Here is a 10,324-nt window from a genome sequence, read left to right as displayed (position 1 = left end):
GTGCGAGGATGCTGGAGTCCTTCTCAGAAAAGATGTGCTGGGGTCAGGGCTACAAATGGCCCAATGCATGGAATTGTTGCATGACAACAAGCATGTACAGCTGCAAATAAATGCAGTGCACAGGGGTACGGGTATACGGTCCCCACGAGGGATATCTGCCCCAATCTTAGTGAGAGGGCAGCTCAACCTCAAAGACCTTCAGAAACTCACCTCCTGTGTTGCTGGAGCCTTTGGAGTCCACAGGAGCTCAGGATCAGCAAACCAGTCAGATGCATTACGGTGCCTGCGGTTGCAGGGGAGTGACTCCTTCACCCCAAGGGAGATTCTTCTGTTGTCTTGAAGGTCCACAGGGTCCAGCAAGGAGCCTGTATGGATCACGAACAGTGGTGAGACTGGGGACGGCAAGGGAAGACGAAGTTGAGCCCAAGAGAGGTCCAGCGAAGTCCAGCGTGTCCAGACGGTCGAAGTGTAGTGGTATCTTCTTGCAGAATCCTTTTCACGTAAAATCCAATGTCCTGTAGCCAGGTAACCCAGTTTATACCCACGGTTAAGGGTTGGACAGATTCTAGAGACCCTCTTAGGGGAAGGACAGGACAGAGGGGTGGCTACACCCATGTCCTTTGTTCAGTTTCGCACCAGAGCAAGAGCAAATGGCTCCCAGAACTGGTTTGAGCTGGACTATGCACAGGGACATCAAATGTGCCCCTCGTGCAGACTTTCTGGCATGGGAACCGTGCACCCACCCAGCCTCAATTCACTAAATCCTGTCTGGCAGTTTGCCCCACCTCCTTGTGACAGGATACCTATTATCTGACCTTCCTCTGCGCGAGCTTGACTCAGCAACTGGAGTGCAGACTTGTGTCTGTGGCTGTCAGCATCCATTTTGTGCTGTGAGGCTCAAGAAAGTTGGTACCAGTAGACTTAGTTACCCCCAGAATCACAGTTCTGAGGGGAGGAATCATACCTCCCACACCAGTTACTGGTGTGGAGGTATGATTCCAAGGTGTTTGACACCAAACACAACATACTTCATTGCAGTCGTTTTCGAGATAGCATTTACAGCGAGGTTATAATGCACCTCTACCTATATGTCTGGCAGTATCACGTACAGCCCAGGAGAATGATCTCTGAAGACTGCTCATGCAGGAGCATCCTCTCACGTATAACCCAGCACCCTGCCTTCAGGATTGTTAAGGCCTGCTATAGGGGTGACTTATAAGGTTTTAAGTGTAGTGATATATATATAGATATAGTGAATCAATATCTCTCGTAAATGGTGCAAGCACCAGTTTACACAGGCTGCAGTAGCAGACCTGAGCTTCCATTTTGCATGACCTCCCAGGGGTGGCATAATACATGCTTCAGCCCATGGGCGGCCTCTGGGGTACCTATGCCCTGGGTACATGTGTACCATATACTAGGGACTGATAAGGGTAACCCAGTATCCAATCTGGAGTTGTACCAAGGTACATACATGTCAATTTAAAGGAGAAAGCAGACAGGCTGGGGTCCAGAATAGCAGGATCCCAGCCAGACTAGTCAAAACAGTGGGTGCAAAATGCAAAAAGTGGGGGTACCCATAAGAATCAGATCCTACTTTCCTACAGGTAGTATGTAAATAGCTAGGGAAGGGATAACAGACTCCACAGCATCACACACCATGTCAAATAATGTGACTGTCATGATGTACAAAGAAAATGATGTTGTTGAAAATTCAACTAGAGTTGCAATGTACACCCATAGGTATGCACGCATAGCAGTGGCTATACCAATAAATGCAATATCGATGTGCGCTGTAATCTGTGCACGCGCAATGATGTCAATACCATTAAATGCAATACCGATGGACACTATAACCTATGCACGCACAGTGATGTCAATACCAGTAAATGCAATGTCGATGTACATTGTAACTTATGCACAACACAGAAATGTACAGGGGTCACCAAAGTACAAAAAAGCAGAAGGTCGCAAGGAACACAACTTCCTAAACTACAGGGAGGTGTTCATCAATTCCCCTCAACTGACACAACAGGATTTCTGTCAGGTACAGTGGGAAATACATCCTTTATGGAAGAGGATGCCTAACACACATGCTTCATCATCGGCATCCTCTCCCCCCCAGGTAGGATGGTACCACCAGTCGGACTCAACCTCCTTGAAGACTTAGCAGAAGGAGGGAGTTCTTGAATAAAAACACTGGAAAAACAGGGGATCCAAAAAAATCTAATAATACTTTAGAGTTCCTCTGTAATAACCTTAATTGGTGAGGATTCTAGAAATATATCTAAAAACACAATACTGGGGGGTAACTTGAAAACATTGCTCAGACCCGTCTCATACTAGCCAACAATCTTCTGCCCACATTAACTAGCCTATCTGGTCTCGGGCATTCTTCAAAGCTCTAAGATCCCTACACATAGAATACAGACCCAATGAGCCTAATGTGGCACTGCACCAGATGTTCAAACCACCCAGGTGACTCCTACCTACGTCTCAAATTGTCTCAGGGGAGCAACGTATTTGGGAAAGTTTAGAACCAACAACATAATATTGGACTCATTCAACATAAAAAATACAGATTCTATTTTTCAGAGAAACTATATCATATATATTTTTTTTAAAGGAAAGGAAGGCTGGAAAACTTCCCAACATTAGCCGAAAATGAATAATTAAAAATACACTTGTGAGCAAGCAGGTAAATGTCACTGCAAAACAGTACAAACTGTCATGTATGGTAAGTGAAAGGCTAACCATGCCCTTTAAAAACACATTCAGCCCTTAGTTAAACAGTATTACTTTCCCATCGTCTTCAGCAATAACTCATTCAGTTATCCCAAAATCATGCTATGAAGCTACACCTTAGCCTATATTTTAGCGGATACTGGTTATCTGGTGAGGGAGGAGGTGGTGTCCTTTGAAGTCACTCTTTGTAGAAAAGAGGTAGGTCAAATAGCACTCGTGTTAGCAAGGTATCATTCCCAATACCTACACACTACGTCTGGTACGTAGAGGTGGGGTGTTAGTCATGCAACCTGCTGTTCTTTGTAAGAAACATAAGCCAGGTGAGTTTTTCGTGACACCCATACAACAAGTTTTGACTGCCTGAATTGAAAGTCACTGTTAATTCACAGCCAGATGGACCCAGGTCTCTTGCACCTCTGTACACGCACATGCCTAGAGTGTAAGCAGTGAAAAAACGTTAAATGCGCAGGCTGACTAGTTATATATGTACAGGCAATATGTCCAAAATCTAGATCCAGTGTCTGCATCATAAGGGATTGATCCAGCGGGAAGGGCAAATTTACATATTCTCCTTATGTCAGACTCGTCGTCACACTAACTCATTCATACATTCATTCATTGGTGGGGCCCATAACACCAACACTCATACGTCTCCACTTGAATCTGTGCACAGGAGAAAAAGCGCTGGACAGGTGGGGGTACCTTGTTACCTATCTGGAATAATTCCTTTACATTATATACATTATATACACCTGCTCCTATAGAATCCTGACTTTGACATCAAGGCACTCCACCACTTGGTCGGTGGACCAATTAGTTGGACTGGTTGATGGTGATTTAGAACCAGCTAAAACACAAAGTCTCGGAAACATTTGATTAATCATCAGTACCTAATTAAAGAACCACAAACTCATTTCTTATTAATTCAAATTTTGTTTATCTAATTTAGTTCGCTCAGCATTAGCATTTAAGATCTACAGATTATCACATAATTTGATTTATTTCAAGAAGACATCAAATCTTTAGAACATAAGCATACGTTTCGCATGGCATTATATTTACCAAATCTCGGAAATTGGAGACCCTCTGATCACACAGAGCATTATTCAAGTCTCTGCGACAATCTCCAGGATAAACTGTTCAACCCACGGCAATAATCAAAACCCTTCAGATAGAATCGCTCTCTTCGTATCCAAAGAAACCCAGGTAAACCATGGAAATCTCCGTCAGTTCAACGCAGACCCAACGCCAAAGACGATCATTCCAATGAACCAACCCCCTCTGACAGATCACTGTCTTTTATCCCCTTTTCCTTCTTACTTTAGGTCAATGTGCAACAATTTAGAGGTAGAAAGTGTTCTGATTGGCTAATCCAATTCAATTTGTAAGTTCTTCGAATGTTCTCATGTTCGCCCGTTTTCCCATGAGACCTGGTATGGCAGTGAACAATTGTATATTTTTTTCGGTAATTCACAGGCAAAAGTTCCGAAGTAACAACAAGCAAGCCTCCTTGTACTGGTCCTTCATTGTCCCCTCGATCGTTCACACCGTTCATGGTTTGGCAGTCCTCCATGTTCCTATCCTTGACAAGGAGCACTCTGGTTCGTGGTTGAGGTCACTTGGAGATCTCCAGAGCCATCCGATTCTGCGCAGTAGACATCGCACTCACATGACGGTGGCACCCTCAGAGCTCCATTTTAAGTACTCTGGCCCAGCAGGCCAGAATGCCAACTTAAGAAAAAACAGACATAACAGTAATTAGAATATAGAAATGAAGATTCTAATGTTTAAACTCACACTAATCCCAATGTATATTAGTATTTTCTAGCTTATAGCAACATTTAAAGTAATAATACTCACCATTCTGCATTTCTGAAAGCACAAACCATCACACAGCACGTTCAAATAGTTGCTGTTCCCGTTATGCTGCCTACACGCCAACTACTCAGCGAGCGTTTATACTTGGAGCCTCTTTGCGCTTCACAAACAGACTCTGTCTTTTATTTCTGTCAAAAAGTGCCCGCATCTACTGGGGTCTTCAATTGAAGCAGCTATAGCCCTTGAGAAAGCCCTGGCTCTATAGCCACATAGGGCGAAACACGTGTCGGCTGTTCACCTTTCCTATATATTTGCTTTACGAAAAATCTTAAACGAGTGAAAGAATCGGAATAATGTGATGAAATAAAAAGATCTACCTTCACTCAAATCAATCTGGATCAATGTTTGCTACTTGAATAAGGAATTACCCTTTAACAATAATATTGCCTTGAAAAGGAGGAACATCTGCTCACAACCCTTCCCTCAGTATGTGGAGTGTGTAACTGCCATAACTTATGCACACATAATGAGGTCAATCTCAGTGAATGCAATGTTGATATACGACGTAACAACTGTACATATAATAATGAGAATATTGGTAAATATAATATCAATGACTCCCATGTTATACGTACACACACTCATGATATCGTATCATTGCTGCCGGATTCATTCAAAATGACCTCCCAATCAACCCCAAGTCAGAGATACGGATGGTTGCACTTGTTATTTATGACTATAATGCTTTTCAAAGAATATGAAAGTGTTTTATATATACCCACAAAATGTATATATGTGCGGCCAAAACCTCTGTACTTCAAGACTGTCTTCAGATGTGCCTCTGTCAATACTCTCCCTGCCGTTGCGTTTAGTTAAACCAACTTGTTCCTGTTTTGCCAAACGCTTTTTGTCGTTTCATTTATTTAAGGTAAATTCATATTCGAGCAACATTAGCCATCACTTTAACTGTCGATGGAGCAAGGGCATATGAATGAAGAGTGTGCCTCATAGCATTACACATGATACATGTTTAATGCAAACCCCTGAGTCAGACATGTTAAGACACTTAAAGCCACTTTGTGTGACTTTGAATGCCATAAAAACTCTAGAGCAATGCAACAGTACGTAAAATGCAGCTTTCCATCACTCTGTGCAAGGGAAGGGTTCCATTGGTGCTGTGTTGGTGTCTCCATGCAACTTCCATGGTTCATGAGGCATTTTATGTATACCTTGAAATGCATCGTATCAATTGGTCTCACCAGGTGATGTGTAACAAGGTTAAATAACGTAAGTCACCCAAGTCATTCCTACTTCCTATGTGTGCTGCATACTGTGACACGCACACATAAACAATCATTCCTCTAAGAGTTCATTTTGTGCCCACTACTGCACAAACACAATCCTGCATGCAATGTAGGCACTGAGGCACCATGGTGCAAGTGTGCCTATATTTGTACTAGGCAGCTCATTGTGTGCTAGTGCAGGGGAATAGGACAGGAATGCGCTGCATGGCCTAAATACTGATAGATGGCTTGCTGGCCTGCACAGTGCCATTTTCCCAAATATATGGGCCTTTGTGTCATGTGCACATAGTGGGAACAACGTACTGAAACATGTAGCCTATGATAAGCCCGGAGAAATCTGTCAGTGGAAATAGCTACATAACATCAGTGATTAGTAATGTGTCATTTCACTCTGTGTGAATGTCTGGGACCACAACATCTGCACAGGTCTCTATCCGCACCAAAACTTGGTGAAAGAATACAGTGACTTTTGTAGTAAATGCTTATCGTGTAGAGCAATTACCATAATAAAATGGGGCTAACTGTGCTGCGATGTGAGGTAGTGTGCTCCCACCCCATTTCTGTTGAAAAGGCTCCCTTGAGCAAATGATCTAACAAGCTACTATGGTACATATCTGTGAGACAGTAAGTCTTGTTGTGACCTGTGAAGATTTTGGCAGCATTTCCAGCAACTCTAGATGAAAGTTTGCTGCTTCCTACTGATGAAGGATGAAATCCAGAAATACGTACACGTGTCTGCAGCACTGTCTGCACCAACATTGCTGAAAAACTACTGTGACTTTTGAAGTAAGCGCTAATCTTGTACTGCATTTACCATAATGCATTGGGGCTAATTGTGCTGGGATTTAACGAAGTGTGCCCCCACACCCCCTTCTGTTACAAACACTACCTTGAAATGATGAGCTGACGAGCTCCTCACAGATGCACCTATGTGCCATTGAATGGTACGGTGAAGCCTTTAGCAGCATTTCCAGCAAGCTCAGATGTATGTTTGCCGCTCTCTTCTAATGGAGGGCCAAATTCATGAAAATTTACATGTGTCTGCAGCACTATTTGCACCATCATTGGTGAAAAACGACAATGACGTTTGAAGTTTATTGGTGCTTATTATTTTATGGTATTTTGATGCTGAGATATTTTCGCAATGGATTTGCTAAGGTTCAATATGGTGCTTGCATTGTGGTTAAAACCGAGTCACGCGCATTGGATGCCATTCTTTATGTTTAGTGTGGGTCACCGCTATAAATAACCACTCGAATATGGCGCCGATACTACACGCCAAGGGCTATACCGGCATTACTCGTCATTACACCTTGCTGTTTACTTAGAGGTAAGAACTTGACTAAGGCAATTTTTGGAGGGATTGAGGTTCGCACCCACCGTTTAATTGAAATTTTGGTGGCATTATACCTTTGAGAAAAGCCCCCAAAATGTGTTTTTTAACAATTAGTTCGAGATTGGGTTGGTCCGACTTCACCTTTGTGTTTATCAGTGGCTGTGATGATATCATGTCTTGGCAACATGGCAAACATTGTGAAATTTATGATTCTAGACGTGCTAGAAATTAGCATATTCGTGTTGTACATTTTTAGATTATAAGGACGTTGGTTTTGAATTTCAATTTTAGCCACTTCATGTAATAATGACAGGTATTTGCGGTGGGTATATAACATATGGCTGTATATGCCTAGAAGTATTGGAATAGTAGATAGCCGACTCAACGTAGGATTGAACAGGTTAATCGTTAAGATATGTAAATTTATCTATATGATTTTATAGGATACCTGCTGAGATTATTGACACCGCAACCGATTGATGACTATATATCGACACTAGCGACTGATAGCACCTGACCTGGTGAGTGCGATTTGGTCGTTATGGTTTTAAATTAAAATATAGAATGTTTGTTTACTGTGCAATGTATACAATGAGATTTGAAGTGGGTCATATTTATATGATGTTTGTTTGCATGTTGCCATAGAGTTTACATTGTTCATCATATCAGAGGAAGGCTGTCCACGATAGAACAGACCAAACCTGTTGTGTTGAATTTAAATACCAATCTATGGTGAGTCTATTGTGATCAGTGGTGCTAATATAATTTTTGGTGTATAAGGTTTTTCTATGTTGTCCACTTTGGGATTATTTAGTTGTAGTTCGATTAATTGTCATGTCCAGGTTAATTTGCTGAGTGGTGATTTATATTTTTGCTCCTTGCTTCTGTTGAGGGGATTCTCTCTTCCTGTGGGTAGTTTGTGCAATAGTGTCTCTTATATATACACCCTGAAGTGTTGCTGCCTTTCACTTCACTGGGTACAATCATTCATTTTGAATTTATGTTTCAGGTTGTGTGTGGAGCACTGGGTGTTTCATATTTTCATATTCTTCTTTGGTGGAGGTTAGGTTTGACACAGAATTATGTTTGCGTCCTACAATGTAACTTAGCCTTACATTTGTTTGTTTTAGCACTGATGAAGTCTTTGGCTATTACCATTAGATGAAACACGTGTTGGCAAGAACTGTGGCTGTTGGTTGTATCATTGAAGAACTGAAGTGTGTTTTGAGTTCAAAAAAGTCTTCCCAAGATACAAGTTACAGAATAAAGACCAAGGACGAACACTTAACTATTGCATGGATTTATGATTTGGATTTTATATAATTTGCTCAGGAAATTGAATTTATGTTTACGTTTGAAGTAAGCACTAATCTTGTACTGCATTTACCGTGAGGCATTGGGATTAACTGTGCTGGGATGTGAGGAAGTGTGCCACACCCTTCTTCTGTTTTAATATGCTCACTTGAGCTGATGTGATGATGAGCTCCTCAGGGACACACCTGTGTGACAGTGAGTGGTACTGTGACCTGTGTGACAGTGAGTGGTACTGTGACCTGTGAAGATTTTGGCAGCACTTCCAGCACTCGCAGATTAAAGTTTGTGCTCCCTACTGATAATGGATAAATCCAGAAACATGTACACATGTCTAAAGCACTATCTTCAGAAACATTGGTGAAAAACTTCTGTGATTTGTGAAGTAAGCGCTAATCTTGTACCTCATAATGGATTGGGCTAACTGTGCTGGGATGTGAGGCAAGTGCTCCCACTCTCTTCCTTTGAGCTAATGATTTCATGAGCTCCTCTGGGACACACCTGTGGGCCAGTGAGGGGTAGTGTGAACTGTGAAGACTTTTGTAGCATTTCCAGCAACCCCAGATGAACGTTTGGTGCTCTCTATTGCTGAAGGACAAAGTCCAGAAACATGGGCACATGTCTACAGCTCCATCTGCTACAGAAAAAAACTCCAGAAATGCTGCAAAGAAGTTCAAGCACAGGCTAATGATAAACCATCCTGAGACTTATTTTAGACCCATACTTCTGCATTAGTAAAGGCGTAATATCCAACGATTTTATCTTCCACACAAAAAAACGTGCCCAATGGAGAAATATCTTTTACTCATTGCTCCGAATCTCCAAAGTGGAAAAAAAACCTGCATGCCCTCAAATTGTCGGTAACAGCCTCAGACCTATACCCTGCGAATGCCACCATTACTATCTACAACAGCGGTAATATCCTTATACAAGCCTCCAACGCTAATCTTGATACCATAGACAGGATCTTCCCTACTCTCAAGAAAGCAGTAAACAGTAAGAATAGCACGCTCACCGCAACCTCTCATCCTCAGTATCTAGATGCCACCCTAACTTCTCTACAAAATCCCATATCAAACTCTTCCATACCGACATCGAGCCCTATCGCCCAGACACATCGGATTCAAACCTACACGGGTCACCTGGCCCAGGAGAGACAGGGTTGTACTTCGCCACCAATCTCAGCAGTGCAGAAACACCCAGTGATCCCTCCCCCCAGTCCTTTTGGTCGCTTCCACACCTGGATCCCCCAGTCCAGAAGGGACAGGGTTAGTCTTAGCTACCGATCTCTTCATTGCAGACTCACCACTGTTATCCCTGACGTACGTGTGGGAAGGCACCAAATGGGATGCCACCCACACCACCCTCCTCTCCCCTTCCATCCAAAGCAGATTGCAAAGATCCCCCTCACCTACTATCTTCCTTGATACAGGCTTGCCAAGTATCATGCATCAGGTGTGACTCTAAAGCATTTCAGTGTGGTGTTCCGTATCACCGTACTGAATTGCATTGTCACGCATATGAAATGAATGCCACTGTCTCACTCTGCTGCATTAGCGCTGAAACTGGCTACGCCAGGCTGCTAGCACGCCCTCTGGCGCCTGTGACACCTGTGCGACTGCTCACGCACTGCCACCAGCACAGGCCCTGTAACATTGTGGCACTATTCAATCCATTGTAACCAACCCCCTGACCTGTTAGCACCGTACTCACCCAGTTATAGTAACACCCACGTCGCACATGCCTGCGCGCCATTACTTCCCCAAATCCAACGAAACCCTCCACTATTGTAACTAACATTGGTGGGGTG

General features: G+C 42.9%; 1 long non-coding RNA gene across 1 annotated transcript; it reads left to right on the top strand.

Annotated features, from left to right (window-relative positions):
• Window positions 1-7,149: 7,149 nt before the first annotated feature.
• On the top strand, window positions 7,150-8,484 carry LOC146861723 (uncharacterized). Its single transcript, XR_014979303.1, has 4 exons — window positions 7,150-7,197; window positions 7,647-7,724; window positions 7,849-7,935; window positions 8,334-8,484. It is a non-coding gene; the product is annotated as an uncharacterized LOC146861723 (long non-coding RNA).
• Window positions 8,485-10,324: the final 1,840 nt, after the last annotated feature.

Source organism: Triturus cristatus, chromosome 3_1 (assembly GCF_964204655.1).
Source record: "Triturus cristatus chromosome 3_1, aTriCri1.1, whole genome shotgun sequence".
In the NCBI taxonomy this organism is placed as follows: domain Eukaryota; kingdom Metazoa; phylum Chordata; class Amphibia; order Caudata; family Salamandridae; genus Triturus; species Triturus cristatus.
Note: the sequence above shows the minus strand (reverse complement) of the source record. Positions and strands in the feature narration are given on the sequence as shown.